The following is a 12,321-nucleotide window of genomic DNA, read 5'->3' as shown; positions in this document are numbered from 1 at the left end:
GCTATGACATGAGGGGTGGTTTTGCCACCATTCAAGTCCCAGCTCCTGACATGGTCCCTCCTCCAGGGAGTTTTGGAAGTTGATTCCATCCTCTCTGAGTTCCTATAGCCTGGAGTTATCTTCCCACCTGCAGGGCCCCCACCACCTTCTCATCTGAATTCAAGTGACCTGCATCATATTGTGTTCTCAGCCTGGAAGAGTAAAAAAAAGTCTGATCCTGGAGTCGAGTGGACTCAGCTGTGTGCACTTGGGCACAATGCTGTACCTCTCTGAGTCTGTTTCCTCATGTGCAGATGTGGACAATAAGGTCAATATTTGAAGACTCTTGTGAAGATTAAATGAGATAACATATTGAAAGCAACTAGCATGGAGCTTGCCATATGTGGCACCCAGCTGCTGGACTTCAATCCCCTTTGTACAATCAGTCTTTAACAGGAAACCTTTACTCAAATCCCAACTCCACCACTGACTAGCTATGGGACCTTGGGCGGGTTATTCAGACTCCTAGTGCTCAGTCTCCTCACCTGTAAAATGGGCTAATAGTGCCTGCCTCATGTGCATGGTGTTCAGAACCATGCCTGGTATACAGTAGGTGCTATATAACTGGGCTATTATTCGTATTGTTGTTGTTGTTGTTGTTGCTGTCATTATCTTCAGGGTCCAGCCTGCTGCCTGTTGAATGAGTAAATGACAAGGAATCTGGGTAGAAATCAAAATATCGGTGTCAGCTCTGGAGTGAACTATGACTTAGTCTGAGGCTTGTCAGAGCTGAGGCTGATGCCTGGAAATCATCCATGTAGGTTGTACAGATGGGCTGGAAGCTGCTGGGAGTTGGAGCATTTCTCTCTGGGCCCCTTGGTCCAGGGATGAGCAACAAACAGAGGGGGAAGGAGGAAGAATAGCTGATTGTTTCCCGAGGCCCATGAGGTTGCAGCCTCCTGCCAAGCTGCCCCAAGAACAGAGTGTGCTCAGCTTCCGAGGGCCGCCCACCCTGTCTCTGCTGGCCTGAGGGTGGGCTCGGGACAGACCGAATGTCCAGGTTTATTACTGCCAGAGCTGCAAGCCTTATTCACACTCAGGGAAGAAGGAGGCTGGGCCAGAGAGCAGACAGCAGAAGGGATGGGTGAGGCACTGACTGCCAGGCACCGTGAGACGGGCTCATCTCACATTAGCTCATTTTAGCCTCGTGCAGGTCTGCCCTCCTGACTGGTTTTTGCAAATGAAGAAAGCAGAGGACTTCCCTGGTGGCACAGTGGTTAAGAATCTGCCTGCTAATACAGGGGACACAGGTTTGAGCCCTGGGCCAGGAAGATCCCACATGCCGCGGAGCAACGAAGCCCGTGAGCCACAACTACTGAGCCTGCGCTCTAGAACCCACGAGCCACAACTACTGAAGGCTGTGTGCCTAGAGCCCGTGCTCTGCAACAAGAGAAGCCACTGCAATGAGAAGCCCCACGTACCGCAACGAAGAGTAGCCCCCGCTCTCCGCAACTAGAAAAAGCCCGCGTGCAGCAACGAAGACCTGATGCAGCCAAAAAAAAAAAAAAAAGCAGAAACCTGAGGCCATAATGCTATTAAAAGGTGTAGTGGGATTCGAGTGTGAGTTTCCATGTGGAGTCAATGTTCTTTCAGTTCCACCACCCTTTCCTCCCTCTACTGTTAGTTAGTTGTGTGAACGTGGGCAGGTTACTAAGCTTCTCTGAACCTCAGTTATATCATCAGAAAAACAGATGCACAGGGTATTGAAAGGTTTGAAAGTTACATTAACACATGACAATTGTGGGTGCCTTCCAATTGTCAGAGCCCATTCACAGACATTATCTCACTTAATTCTTGGAGAGAATGATTCCCCTGCTTTACAGATAAAGACACTGACCCTGTGACCAAAATCCACATTGTGGGACACTTCTTTGGGACAAACCACCCAGCTTCTTCAACTAATAAATTGTAAGGAAGGGGAAAGGAAAAGAGGTGGAGAGAGATTTTATAGATAAGCTTAAAAGGCGTGTTAACCAATCCATGTGGGAACTTGGTTTGGATGCTGATTCAAACAAATTCTAAAAAAAAGAGCTAATTATGGGGCAAGTGGAAATTTGAACATTGAGTGAATATTTGTCATAAAGGAATCATTGTCAATGTTCTTAGATGTGATAATGGCCCTGTAGTTATGTTTTTGTTTTTTTTTTTAAAGAGTCTTTATCTTCATACAGACTGAAATTTTGGCAGATGAAGTGATGGGATGTCTGGGATTGGCTTAAAAAATATGGGGAAGAGTGGGTGGGAGAACAGAGGACATAAGATGGGGCTTGAGTTGATAATTATACAAGTTGAGTAGTAGGCACATAGGGGGCTCATTATATTATTCTGTCGGCTCTAAGTTTAACTGTTAAATTCTTCATAATAAAATGTTAACAAAAAGAAATTGATTCCCAGGGAGCATGAGGACTTCCCCTGCCACTGCTCCCCCCGGGGAAATGCAGAGCTGGGTCTTCTGACTCCAAGCCCAGGCCCCCTGGCCCTCACCCTATCCCTGCTGTGGACTCCTGGAATGTCATATTTTCCCTGGCTTGATGTTGTCCACTTCCAGATGGCCAGCACCTTCAGGGGCCCCACTTCCTCCCCTTTTATGGAAACTGGCTCTCGTGAATGGCTCTGATGAAGAAATTCACATGAAACCGTGATGAGTGACGTGGCTTCAGCTATTGCCTCCTCCAGAGGTATTTGCCTTCCGCCAAAGAGAGTAAGAGAAATGGCCCTTCCAGTGTGGGTGTCACAGCTCCCAGAGCACTTTCCAGGGAATCCTTGGCCTTGCTTACTGTCCACATCAGTCCCGGAAGGTGGACTGGTTGGGGAGGATGACTCCTCCCACTTTGAAGGACATTGAACTTGGTCATTTCTCCCCATTTTCATGGCTCTGGCCAAGTCTAGACATTTATTATGTCTTGCTAGAAATACTGAAAGAGAGTGGAGAGATGTGGGTTCTCCCACAGCCTCAGCAAGTTCTTCCTGGATTGTCCTGGAGAAACCACTTTGCTCCTGAGTCTGGCTTCCTCCTCTCTCTAATGGGCACAGTGAAGGCCACTGAAGAATTTGTGGGGATCCAAAGAGCAGGCAGATCTAAGTGCCCAACACAATGGCTGACACAAGCAGGTGAACAACAGTAAGAGTGATGGTCTTCACAATAACGACAACCACGGAACACGTGGATTGTCCTTACCACGTGCTGGGCGTGATCTAAGCATTTTAAAAAATGCGTGGCATTTAGAAAAGTGCCTGGCCAGTGCTATAGAGGTATTTATTAAATAAAATAATTTTTCATTATTACCATATTTAATGCTATGGACTGAATTGTTTTCCCCTGGCATAATTCATATGTTGAAGCCCCAACACCCCAAGGCGACAGTATTTGGAGATGGGGCCTCTAAGGAAGTAATTAAGATTAAATGAAGTCATAAGAGTAGGGCCCTGGTCCAATAGGATTAGTGTCCTTACCTGATAAGAAGAGACCCTAGAGAGACTGTGTGGCCCCCTCTCTGTGAGCACATAGGAAAGGCCCACATGAGGGCACAGCGAGAAGGTGGCCATCTGCAAGGCAGGAAGAGAGCCTTCACTAGAAACCAACCATGTTGGCAGCTTGATCTTGGACTTCCAGCCTCCAGAACTGTGAGAAAATAAATGTCTCTTGTTTAAGTCAGTAAACCCAGTCTTTGGTATTTGGTGATGGCAACCCAGGCAGACTAACGCATTTAATCTCTACAAAAACTCTGAGAAACGGTAGGTACTCTTATTACTCTCATGTTTACAGATGGGGAGATGGATGCATGGAGATTCTGAGAAGGCTAAGGGTGTAGATAAGAAAATGGTAAAACCTTTGACCAAGAAAACCTTTGGTCAAGAAAACCTTGATCCCTCTCCACCCTTCTCTTGGCAAACTCCTATGGGTCCTTCAAAGCCCTACTCCAACATCACCCCCTCTGGGAACTCCCAGGCAGCGTTAGTCCTTGGGGCTGGAAAGGGGAGGAAGAGAGGCCAGGAGGAAATACTTAGACCTGGAAAAGTGGAGGATCGAGAGAAGGCAGGGCCTGATGGAGGTGGTCGGATGAGTGAGGTGGGAACAAGAGAACTGCAGGGAGGGAGGCAGGCTTGCGAGAGTCAGTCCCTGGGTTGTCTGTTGGGAAGGTATGAAGGGGGAAGTTCTTAGTCCTCTTTCCTATCATGGGTGCCTCTGTCTTGTGGCTTGTTCTTCAAGGCCCCGCTCAGCCTCTAGCTTTCTCGAGGTTAGCTGTGTGGCATACAAGTTAAGAAATGGACTGGGGCCACACTGTTCTGGTTTGAATCCTGGCTCCTCTAGTTATCGGCTATGTAATCTCCAGCAATTCATTTACCCTCCCATACCTTAGTATCCTATGGGGATGAAATGGAGCAGAATCATAGTACCCATCTCATAGAATGGTCCTGAGGTTTAATTAAGTTCATACGTGGCACATAGAAAATGCTTGGTAAATATTAGCTCATAACATCATCTTGGATGGCTCTACTTCATGGTGCTCTCTTTCCTGTGAATTCAAATGAGCTTAAGTATAAACCATGCAAGTCAACCCAACAGCATTGATAATAATGAACCATTATAGGGCACTCACTCTTGGCCAGGTTCTATGCCTGGGCCTTTATATACAGTGTTCCATTTAGATGTTGTAATAACCTCATGAGGGCGATACTATTAATATGCCCATTTTACAGATCAGAAAACTGAGATCTCTTTAAAATGTGCCTAAAGTTACATAGCTAACACATGGCAGAATGAGGATTTGAACCTAGGCAATCTTAAGTCAAGTCCATGTGTTTCATTCTAGTTTGTTAATCATTCATCCAATATTGATAGAAGCCTACTTTGTGCCCACCACAGTGCTAGGTACTAGGGATATGGAATTAAAAGACACACAGTCCTGGCCCTCAGGGAACTCACAGGCTGAGCTGGAGAAGACAGACCTGGAATCAGATACTTGAGAATACTCATGACATGGAAGGAACAGGGCTGAGCCTCACATCTGCATTAGATTCACTAGAGGCTATGTTTTATTTGCTAACAATTATTGGGCATTTGAGCTATATAATAAATAATGCTCTCTCTTCCCAAAACAAGGCAGACAGATTTCTAGAGTGAAAAAAATGATATAAAAAAGCACAGCTTTGACATTATTTTTAGACTTCCAAGTAAATCTGAAATTGTTGGATATAAGTACCGCTGGCATTGTGGTTAATCAACTACAGTTCTTAGAAAGCCCCTGCACTCTGGTAACCACCAGTGTTTTCTAATGGGCCGGGCAAATTTAGCTAACTTCTGTCTGATATGAGGGATGCACGGTAAGTCAGAATTCAATGATGCCAGGTGATACAGGTACAGAGGAGGGAACAATTCACTTCTGGGAGTACAGAGGATGGAACAATGAACTTTGGGGCTTCCAGGAGGAGGAAATATTTGGCTTGAGGTTTTTTTCATTAATTAATTCATGTTTTTCATTAATTTATGGGTGCACTGGGTCTTCGTTTCTGTGCGTGGGCTTTCTCTAGTTGCGGCGAGCAGGGGCTACTCTTCGTTGTGGTGCGTGGGCTTCTCATTGCAGTGGCTTCTCCTGCTGTGGAGCATGGGCTCCAGGCACGCGGGCTTCAATAGCTGCAGCACGTGGGCTCAGTAGTTGTGGCTCGTGGGGTCTAGAGTGCAGGCTCAGTAGTTGTGGCGCACCGGCTTAGTTGCTCCGTGGCATGTGAGATCTTCCCAGACCAGGGATCAAACCCGTGTGCCCTGCATTGGCAGGCAGATTCTTAACCACTGCACCACCAGGGAAGTCCCTTGGTTTGAGTTTTGAAGGCTATATAGGAGTTCTCTGTGAAAAGAAGAGGGGAAATACTCCTCGAGTGAGAAAAGCACCCCAGGATGTTTGGGAATGGATGGAAATCAAGCGAGGCTGAGTGTTGCATTTAAAGGGGTTGGCAAGGGCAAGAGAATAGCTGGGCCTGGGTCAGAGAGGGCCTTGAATGCCGTGTTCAATGGCTTGGATTTTACTCTATAAACATTGGTGTGTGTGCGTGCGCGTGCATGGAGCTTTTTAGAGAGTGATATGATCAGATTTATGGTTTGTAAGCATGGTTCTGGCAGCCTGCAGGCAGAGAGGTGAGAAGTTGGTACCAGGGCAATCAATTCCCCAACCAGACTGTAAGTTTCTTGGGTGCAGCAAAGGTCAATATCTCTCCTTCTGGTATTTTCCATAACACCTAGCAGGTGTGGGGCATGCAGCTGGTGCTCAGCAAATGCCTGCTGTATGAAATCCATGCATGTCCCGGGACGTGCATGCATGCAGCTGGATTTTAGTAGCACCCAGAGCCTGCCTGTGGCGCTGTCCATGGTACTACCATGATCTCTAAGGCTGCAAACCCCAGTGGGCTCCCTGGTGGCAGCTTGGGGTGTGTGTGTGTGTGTGTGTGTGTGTGTAATGAAGTGGGAGAGGAGACCTTCAACATCTGTCTCTTGGGATCAAGGCAGGGTCCCAGCTGCTCCAGCCTCAGAAGGGCCGCCTCGGTGCCCACATAATCTGGGAGGCAGATCCCCACTTCACCTGGTCAAGCCTTAGTGCATGGATCTGAGGCAGGAAATGAAGCCAGACAGAAAAGGTGGGACCAGAGGTAGGGATGGCCTTGAATGCCATGCTTGAAGGTCAAGATCTGTAGAAAGAGAGCGACAAGGTCACATGTGTGTTCCCGAAAGATCACTCTGCTGGTAGCAGGGGGGATGGACTGGAGAGGAAAGGAGGCTCTGGAATCTCTGAGTCCCACGTTAGTACTCAATGTCATGCGACAGAACTTCAGAGAGAGGGGGAATCCGTGAAGTTTAGAGTAACCAGGCAGGTCTTCCTGGAGGAGGTGGGGCTTGAGCTGGCCCTTGAAGGATTCTTAGTGAAAGAGGAAGAGGGGTATGCCGAGCAGGGCATGAGCAAAGGCAGAGAGGTCAGATTGGCTAAGAGAATGAAGAGACACCTGCCTTTCTCTCTGCTCCCCACCTCCTTGCTGGGGCCCTTCTGATCAGGGAGGGGGCTGCTCTGAGACTGAACTCAGCTGTATTTCTGGGTGTCTCTGGCTGAGGGAGGGGGCGAGCTGGATGCAGCCTCGAAAGGTCCTTCCATTGTGTAAAAGATGGGGCCAGGGCAGCGGAGGCGGGTCCATGGAGCCCTTTGTCTGGGAGCCACCCCCAAGCACTCCGGCGGCCTCCACGGTCCTTGCTGGCTTTGGACCCAAGGCCTGTCATAGAGGCAGGTTGTTCCGCCTCGGCTGGCCCTGATGTCAGAGCGGAGGGAGGGGGCGGGGGCAGGGGGTGGACACTGGTGGCCTTCAAGGCTGACTGAAGGCTGACAAATTGCCTCTTGCCCTTGAGGTTCAATGAATCACCAATTCATGAAATCCTTTAACATTACGATTCACAGACAGATGGATGGAACCTTCCAGCACCTGAGAATTCTAGAGTAATGGAATCTTTTTAGACTCTGTTTAAGATCAGGGTCTTTCAGTGTGGTACTGGCATAAAAACAGAAAGATAGATCAGTGGATCAGGATAGAAAGCCCAGAGATAAACCCACGCACATATGGCCAACTTATCTTTGATAAAGGAGGCAGGAATGTACAGTGGAGAAAGGACAGCCTCTTCAATAAGTGGTGCTGGGAAAACTGGACAGGGACATGTAAAAGTATGAGATTAGATCATTCCCTAACACCATACACAAAAATAAGCTCAAAATGGATTAAAGACCTAAATGTAAGGCCAGAAACTATCAAACTCTTAGAGGAAAACATAGGTAGAACACTCTATGACATAAATCACAGCAAGATCCTTTTGGACCCACCTCCTAGAGAAATGGAATTAAAAACAAAGATAAACAAATGGGACCTAATGAAACTTCAAAGCTTTTGCACAGCAAAGGAAACCATAAACAAGACCAAAAGACAACCCTCAGAATGGGAGAAAATATTTGCAAATGAAGCAACTGACAAAGGATTAATCTCCAAAATTTATAAACAGCTCATGCAGCTCAATAGCAAAAAAACAAACAACCCAATCCAAAAATGGGCAGAAGACTTAAATAGGCATTTCTCCAAAGAAGATATACAGACTGCCAACAAACACATGAAAGAATGCTCAACATCATTAATCATTAGAGAAATGCAAATCAAAACTACAATGAGATATCATCTCACACCAGTCAGAATGGCCATCATCAAGAAATCTAGAAACAATAAATGCTGGAGAGGGTGTGGAGAAAAGGGAACACTCTTGCACTGCTGGTGGGAATGTGAATTGGTACAGCCACTATGGAGAACAGTATGGAGGTTCCTTAAAAAACTAAAAATAGAACTACCATATGACCCAGCAATCCCACTACTAGGCATATACCCTGAGAAAACCATAATTCAAAAAGAGACATGTACCAAAATGTTCATTGCAGCTCTATTCACAATAGCCCGGAGCTGGAAACAACCTAAGTGTCCATCATCGGATGAATGGATAAAGAAGATGTGGCACATATATACAATGGAATATTACTCAGCCATAAAAAGAAACGAAACTGAGCTATTTGTAATGAGGTGGATAGACCTAGAGTCTGTCATACAGAGTGAAGTAAGTCAGAAAGAGAAAGACAAATACCGTATGCTAACACATATATATGGAATTTAAAAAAAAAAATGTCATGAAGAACCTAGGGGTAAAACGGGAATAAAGACACAGACCTACTTGAGAATGGACTTGAGGATATGGGGAAGGGGAAGGGTAAGCTGTGACAAAGGGAAAGAGAGGCATGGACATATATACACTACCAAACGTAAGGTAGATAGATAGTGGGAAGCAGCCGCAGAGCACAGGGAGATCAGCTCGGTGCTTTGTGACCGCCTGGAGGGGTGGGATGGGGAGGGTGGGAGGGAGGGAGATGCATGAGGGAGGGGATGTGGGAACAGATGTATATGTATGACTGATTCACTTTGTTATAAAGCAGAAACTAATAAAAAAAAAAGATTAAAAAAAAAAAAAAAAAAAAAAAAAAAAAAAGATCAGGGTCTTTCATAACAGACCCTGTGGGAATCATAGAATCCTGTAGGATAACAGAATCTTAAAAATCATAGACTCTTTTAATATCTTCCTTTTAGGGTTGCGGTGGGCATAAAATGAGATATTACGTGGCCAACACATAGACCAGTCCTGGAATGTTGTAAATGCTCCCTAAGTGTCAGCTCTTGTTTCCATTTTGAGGAAACTCAGGCCCGGAGAGGCGATGTGACTTCCCCAGGGGCACGCAGCTAGGAAGTCAGTGGTGACACAGAATGGCCATGGCCTGGAGGGAACCCCAGGTGGTCTGGGGCCTTCTGATGCTGAACCCCTCCATGTCTGAGCCAGCTGATTCTGGGTCTGAATTAGGGTCTCCGAGCAAGAGGCTCCTTGGTGGGGGTGAGGGTGGGAGGCGGGGAAGAGATGGCCAGGAATCCAGGCTTTGAGCTAGCCCTCGGTCTCCGCATCGATGCCTGTGTGATGTGGGGCAAGTCTCTTAAACTCTTTGGGTCCCAGTTTCTCCGTCTTTAAAAGAGGAATAAGATTTCCTTCCCTGCTTCCATCCCGGGGGGGCAGTATGACAGGCTCTCAAGTTAGACAGCCCATGGCCCGCAGGTCCTAGCTGTGTGTTCCTGGGCAAATGACATCACTTCTCTAAGCCCATTTCCTCATGAGTGCAGTGGGGAGGAGGACTCGAATTGCCATGAGGGTTGAGTGAGCTAATGCTCTGAAAGGCAGCATCAGGTCCCAGCTCTGCCGCTCATGGGTCAGTGATTCAGCCAAGGCTGAAAGTTACTTCAGGTGCCTCAGTTTCCTCGGCTGCAAAATGGACATGACAGGAATGCTCATTTAAATTAAGTGGGTTAAAACAAGTGGAGCACTTAGAACCAGGGCCTGGCAAGCAGGGAGTGTTTAATGAGTAGCCACTATCCTTGTTATTGATACAATGTGAGGCTCAGCCATAGAGAGCAATTACTGGTGGCCTGCGAGGAGCTTGGAAAGTGTTGCAAAACTGTGTGTGTTTGTGTGTGCGTGAGCGTGTGTGTGTGTGCCTGAGTGTGTGTGATGATGCTTATTAAAAGCAAAGCCTGCGACCCAGAGTTGAGCTGTGTGCCGGGAATAGCAGCTTCTCCTGGCGGCCTCCCAGGGGTCGGGAGTGTAATGAGTGTTTACGGAGCCCCCGCCAGGCAGAGATGAGAGGCACAGAGGAGCCAGCTCAGAGCCAAGCAGCGGCTGGGAGCCCAGTGTTATTATATTAACAAGCATCAGGGTGATGATTACCATTAATGAGATTATTCACCAGGCAGCCTCCTCCCTCCCCAGGCCTCCTGCCTCAGGCAGGTGAGGCTGACAGACATTCTCTGCCCCGTCCCTCTCTGTCTTGGGAGAAGAGGAGAGGATTCCCTGGTGCCATTCATGGTGCTGAGCCCGTGGCAGCCTCGTCTCACTGCATCTCTCTGAGCCCCTGAGGGCGGGTATTGGCACCCCCACTTTACAGATGAGAAAACTGAGGCTCAGTGACAGTGGATTGGGATCCTCTCAGGCCAGAGCCCAGAGCACATGTATTTTCATTGTCCCTTTATATTATTCACAAACATTTACAATGAAGCAGGCCCTGGATTGGCACTGTCCACAGATTAACCCTTTAATCTTCACAAAGACCACATGAGGAAGGTACTACTGTGATCGATTGCCCTCCACAGTGCGGAATCGAGGCACAGAGCAGTTGAATAACTTGCCATCCACGTCGCAGTGTCTTCTGCCCCCAGTGGGCCCCTCTCCTCCCAGCGGTCGAGGTGAAGGTGGGGTTCCCAAATGCTTTGTTTTCTCTATGGAGCAGGCTGAGTGCAGGGCTCTGTGACTAGGGGCTGGCGGGCAGTTTTCTCCTTGCCCCTCACTGGCCCCTCAGGCAGGCTTAGCCCAGAGCACAGATTCTTGGTGCCGCCTGCCATGCAGCGCTGAAGCTGCCACCTACCCACTTACGCGAGAAGCATTATCCTCACCCTCCTTTGGGTCAAAACGTCAACCCCTTTAAAGATACTTGTAGAGCTGAGTTTCACTCATTTAACTTTCACTGGCCAGCTGCTGTGTGTCCAACACTGTGCTAGGCCCTGGGGACACAATTAGAGACAGACTCACCTTATGGAATTTTCGGTTTTGTGGACAAATCAGTGCGGGCACATTATTTAATTACAGTTGGGCTGAGCACTCCGAAGGACAGGACAGGGGCCTGTGGAGTGGGGGCTGGTGAATGGGCCTGCCTCTGGAGGGGCTGCTCTACACTGGAGTGGAGGTGAGTCAGGGAAGACCCCTCTCGAGGGGTGACATTTAAGATGAGACATGCAGGCTGAGCATGAGCTGGGCAGTCACAGAGGAGGCAGAGGGCACTCCGGGCAGAGGGAACGGCATTTGTGGAGGTGAGATCCCAGGGAAGCCTCGCCTGCCTGATCAGCCCCGCGTCAACGCACAGGTGCCTTCCCGGGCTCATTCATTCATTCAATCAATAATCATTTATCAATTGAAAATTTCTAATTTAGATGGTTCACTTTGTCATTCATTCCTTTATCCTGTATTCCCTGATGCCCATTCCCTTTCAGGCTTGGAGTTGGTCAGGGGGACACAGAATTAAATCAGTTAGGGTCCCTACCCTGGAGTTGCTCCCACTAGGGTGGGAGATGGGCCCTTACACACAACACCATGTGATCAAGGGGCACTGAGACCCTTAATCCAGGCTGGGGTGATGGTGGTCAGGGAAGGCTTCCTGAATTTGGAGGCAGGAAAGGGAAGGTAAGCAAAGGTTCACAACATGCTTAAAGATACAGAGCCCCAGAGAAAAGCTCCTGAGAAAGACACTGAATGCCAGGCTGTGGCAGACTGGCTGTCCCCTAATATCCATTCTCCTTTCCTTCCACAGTAATGAGACATGGTTGCTTGAAAGAAAGACTACATTTCCCAGCCTCCCATGTGACCAATGTAGCCAATACGGTAGAGCAAAAGTACAGTTGGCAATTTCAGGGTTGTTCCCTTAAAGGGTAGTGGTCTGCCCTCTCCTCTACCTTTTATCCTTGTCACAACTTGGCTGGAAGGTGAACTTGTCCCACCTTGGACCATGTGAACGAAGGCAACAAACAGCCCGGGAACAATGGAGCAACAAGGCAGAGGGAACCAGCCACTGGATGGTTTATGTGTGAATTATTATCTAAGGGACAAATAAACTTCTCTCTTGTTTAAGC

Source organism: Hyperoodon ampullatus (assembly GCF_949752795.1).
Source record: "Hyperoodon ampullatus genome assembly, chromosome: 2".
Classification (NCBI taxonomy): Eukaryota; Metazoa; Chordata; class Mammalia; order Artiodactyla; family Ziphiidae; genus Hyperoodon; species Hyperoodon ampullatus.
This window is presented reverse-complemented; position numbering follows the sequence as displayed.